The 5,000-nt window shown below is 35.6% G+C and overlaps 1 protein-coding gene across 3 annotated transcripts in view; it reads right to left on the bottom strand.

The window, feature by feature from the left end:
* Positions 1-5,000, bottom strand: part of LOC136830143 (leucine-rich repeat-containing protein 24-like) — a 668,646-nt gene that overhangs the window by 491,771 nt on the left and 171,875 nt on the right. The window lies entirely within an intron of this gene.

Genomic DNA, 5,000 nt, shown 5'->3' with positions numbered 1-5,000 from the left:
AAATAAAACGAAAACTATTGAGGCTAGAGGGCTGCAATTTGGTATGTTTGATGATTGGAGGGTGGATGATCAATGTAACAATTTGCAGCCCTCTAGCCTCTGTAGTTTTTAAGATCTGCGGGCGGACACAAAAAACTGCGGACAGAAAAGTGCGGACGACAGACAAATATACAATAGTTTTCTTTTCAGAAAATTAAAATAGGAATAATAGTAATATGTAATATATTTATATATATATATATATATATATATATATATATATATATATATATATATTATATATCATACATTCATATACTAACCAGAATCACTTGGGTATATGTGGAATATACATAATGAAAAAAATGTGAAAATGCAGAAGCATTATGAATTTATACATATGCAGGGAATCCAGAATCATGTCTCTTTCTCTCTCTCAAAAGGTAATTGCTGGAAATTATTTATCTCTGAAAGTATCTCTAAACATCTCAGGATATCACAAATATCTCTCTCTCTCTCTCTCTCTCTCTCTCTCTCTCTCTCTCTCTCTCTCAGGTAATTAAGCTGGAAATTATTTATCTCGCATGAAAGTATAAAATGAAATTAAACATCTCAGTTAGGATATGCACACAAATATCTCTCTCTCTCTCTCTCTCTCTCTCTCTCTCTCTCTCTCTCTCTCTCTCTCTCTCTCTCTCCAGTAATCTGTAAAATATTTATCTCTTATGAAAGCATACCATGAAATGGAATCTCAATTATGATTATGCAAAATTCTCTCTCTCTCTCTCTGTCTCTCTCTCTCTCTCTCTCTCTCTCTCTCTCTCTCTCTCTCTCTTTCTCTCTCTCTCTCACGTAATGAAGCCGGAAAATATTTATCCGCGTATGAAAGCATAAAATGAGATTAAACATGTCAGTTATGCATATGCACAAAAATGTCTAAACTAATTGTTATGCGTAGTTCCGAATTCATGCGCAATTACAGTATTTCGTAATTTTGTAATTTTTCTACAAATAACTTGCTCCGGTTTCACGGATAATTAGATCATTCTTTGAATTTATTATTAGCTTATGCTAACTATATATTATTTTTTTTTGTACCGTATTACGAGATCGTGTGTGTAACCGATGCATTCATATTTTTAGTCGTGACATTTGAGATATGATAATGTATTGTGTGTTGTTATATATATATATATATATATATATATATATATATATATATATATATATATATAAATATTTATATTTATAAATATATATATAATTTATATTTATATAAATATTTATATATATATATATATATATATATATATATATATATATATATATATTTATATATATAAATATTTATATATAATATATATATATATATATATATATATATATATATATATATATATATATATATAACACACACACACACACACACACACACACAAACCCATTGGTTCGGCGTAATCACTCCGAGCGCCGATCTGAAGAGTGGAGAGAGAGAGAGAGAGAGAGAGAGAGAGAGAGAGAGAGAGAGAAGGCGATCTATATAAGTTAATTCAGCTTCCATTGCGGTGAAAGGGCTTCTTTCTCTTCATGGGCAGAAATATAATCTCCATTCGGTGATGATCCTGATAATGATGCTTATAATGACGATTATAATGAAAATGACAATTACAGATGATGATGACGGTAAATTGGATGCTGAGTGAATGGGCCATTGGTGCTATCATATATATATATATACATATATATATATATATATATATATATATATATATATATATATACATATACATATATATATATATATATATATATATATATATATATATATATATATATATATATATAAATAAATCAAGACATTATACAGTAGATTATCAAAGATGTTTAGCAAATGATTTTCTGGGTTCCTGCTCTCCTAGAGAGAGAGAGAGAGAGAGAGAGAGAGAGAGAGAGAGAGAGAGAGAGAGAGAGAGAGAGAGAGAGGTAAACCACCTGAAGATAAACAAAAAAGGAAACAAAGCATTTCTCTCAACAAAGACATGAGATATTAAAGAGAGAGAGAGAGAGAGAGAGAGAGAGAGAGAGAGAGAGAGAGAGAGAGAGAGAGAGAGAGGATGAATAATAAAACAAGTATATGCATATATGCGATGTCCTCTAATCAAAGACGCGTGATATGAGAGAGAGAGAGAGAGAGAGAGAGAGAGAGAGAGAGAGAGAGAGATGAAAATTCTACCTGCGTGACCAATGCTTTCAGTAGTTTTACCGAGCGCCATAAACCCTGTGTTTACAAATTGCAGTAACTTTTGAAAGCTGAATACGCGTTTATATATAAAAAAAGTGGGAGGGAGGGGAGGGGAGGGGAGGGGAAATGGAGGAGGATGGGTAGGGGGGGGGAAGATGAGGGGAGAAATAGGGGAGGAGGGAGAGGGAGTGGGAAGCATTACATATATACTTGGCATTATATATATACTTTTGTACGTCTGTCTATAATTTCGACTAGCACTTTGGGATGAGGTTGCAAGACCCAGGGCCTTCACAGTCCATCTGTCAGTCAGCTTCGGCCAGCTATTTGCCCGATGCCTAATTCGCTTCATCCTCGACGCGGGATTCGAACTTGTGAGGTGATTTTGCTATGATTTTAGTATATATATATGTATATATATACATATTTATATATATAAATATATAATATATATACATATATATATATATATATATATATATATATATATATATATATATATATATATATATATATAAACAAAACCCAGTTCTCCCAACAAACTTGTGGCAAGACAAAGCACAAACGACGGAAGAAGAAGAAGAAGAAGAAGAAGAAGAAGAAGAAGAAGAAGAAGAAGAAGAAGAAAATAAAAAAACAGAAAGCAAATCATCTCATTACGACAAAAAGCGAAAGAATATCTTTCAAGAATTTCTCCCGAGAGAGAGAGAGAGAGAGAGAGAGAGAGAGAGAGAGAGAGAGAGAGAGAGAGAGAGAGAGAGAGAGAGAGAGAGAGATTCTCAAGTATGTAAAGAATAGGGCGGAAAACTCTTAATTATCCTCCTCAAGAATTTGAGAAGAACTTCCAAAGAACATTTCGAGACTCTCCAAAAATCTCAGAAGGGGAAGGAGGAAAAAAAAAAGAGAAGAAATTCTTTTGGAGAAACTCAGAGAGAGAGAGAGAGAGAGAGAGAGAGAGAGAGAGAGAGAGAGAGAGAGAGAGAGAGAGAGAGAGTTAAGAATCCCAAGATGTGTATTATGTCTATGTATATAATATGTATTCGTCAAAGAGGCAAAAGGTATATTTTTAATGAATATATACAACAAGTAAAAAATGAGCCAAAGTTTCTTCGGCGAAATTGAGTTTTCTGTACAGCCGCCAAAAATAGATCTATCTCTCGGTGGTCTCGGTATAATGTTCTATGAGCCGCGGCCCATGAAACTTTAACTACGGGCTGGTGGTGGCCTATCCTATATCGCTGCCAGAAGCACGAATATGGCTAATTTTAACTTTAAATCAAATAAAAGCTACTGAGGCTAGAGGGCTGCAATTTGGTATGTTTGATGACTGGATTGTGGATGATCAACATACCAATTTGCAGCCCTCTAGCCTCAGTAGTTTTTAGGATCTGAGGGCGGACAGACAAAGCCGCCACAATAGTTTTCTTTGACAGAAAACTAAATAGTATTCTCTAAATTAGCAGAGAGAGAGAGAGAGAGAGAAAATAGAAATTTTTTTGAATGACATAGATAAAACAAACATTAATTAATGAAACAAACACAGGCGCCCTGACACTGAACTCCCATCCAACCTCCCCCAACAAAAAAGCCCCCTCCAAAAAAAAACAATTCATACATTACACAACAAACATCCCCTCCCCCAAGAAAAAAAAAAAATATACATCCCCAGCCAGTTTGAAAACAAAAGCCCAACTAGAGTTTATCCGAAAAACTGGCCGCAGTCCGCATGGAAATCCGAGAAAATAAACCAAAAAAAGAAAAAGCTAAATAAAATAAACATATGTTACATGATCAAGTCCTCGATGCAATGAAGGGATGAACGGCGCCCATTCCATTGGCATAACAATTCAACTTCGGCCAAAAAGTTGTGGAGAGAGAGAGAGAGAGAGAGAGAGAGAGAGAGAGAGAGAGAGAGAGAATAAAAGTTGTGGGAGAGAGAGAGATTGGGGTGGGGAGAGAGAGAGAGAGAGAGAGAGAGAGAGAGAGAGAGAGAGAGAGAGAGAGAGAGAGAGAGTGTTTGGGATTGGACCTACAACCTACTAAATCAATTGGTACAACACGAATTATGAAGACCGTTTCAGGGTAATGCCATCGAGAGAGAGAGAGAGAGAGAGAGAGAGAGAGAGAGAGAGAGAGAGAGAGAGAGAGAATAAAGATAATAATAAAAAATAGCAGGAAACAGGAGAAGTAGCAATAACAATGACAGGATAAAACATGGGACTGTAACTCACTCTCTCTCTCTCTCTCTCTCTCTCTCCCCCGCTTTGTCTCACTCCATTCCCGGAAGCGGCGGGCAGCGTTCGCTTTGATTAAAAGCGGCATTATGCCGATTTTGATGAAATTGGCCATGATATTCATTTCATCAACGGAAAGACATTGTAAGATTTCATCGAATTAGAGAGATCACAGCGCTGCTGCGGCTGCTGTGGGCTGTGGGGGTGGGTGTGGGAGGGAGTTGGATAGAACTTAGGGGTGGGGGTATGTCCTCCCTGTGGGTTGGTGGTTGGGGGGGTGGGTAAGGGGGAGTCATGTGGGCGTATTAAAAGCCATGGAAATGAAAGCGTATTTTTTCTTGTGATCTGTTTTTTGCGTTATTTATTTTTTATTTGATTTTGCGTTTTTTTATATTTATTTTTAGTATTTGTTTTTTGCGCATGCGTATATTTCTTTTTCTTGCGTCTTTTATAGTATTAGTTGTGTTCTTGATAGTATTCGTATTATTATTAGAATCTTTGGATAAATTTTCACTCTCTCTCTCTCTCTCTTTTTCTTATCTTTG

The sequence above is a fragment of the Macrobrachium rosenbergii genome, chromosome 46, assembly GCF_040412425.1.
Source record: "Macrobrachium rosenbergii isolate ZJJX-2024 chromosome 46, ASM4041242v1, whole genome shotgun sequence".
Lineage (NCBI taxonomy): Eukaryota > Metazoa > Arthropoda > Malacostraca > Decapoda > Palaemonidae > Macrobrachium > Macrobrachium rosenbergii.
Note: the sequence above shows the minus strand (reverse complement) of the source record. Positions and strands in the feature narration are given on the sequence as shown.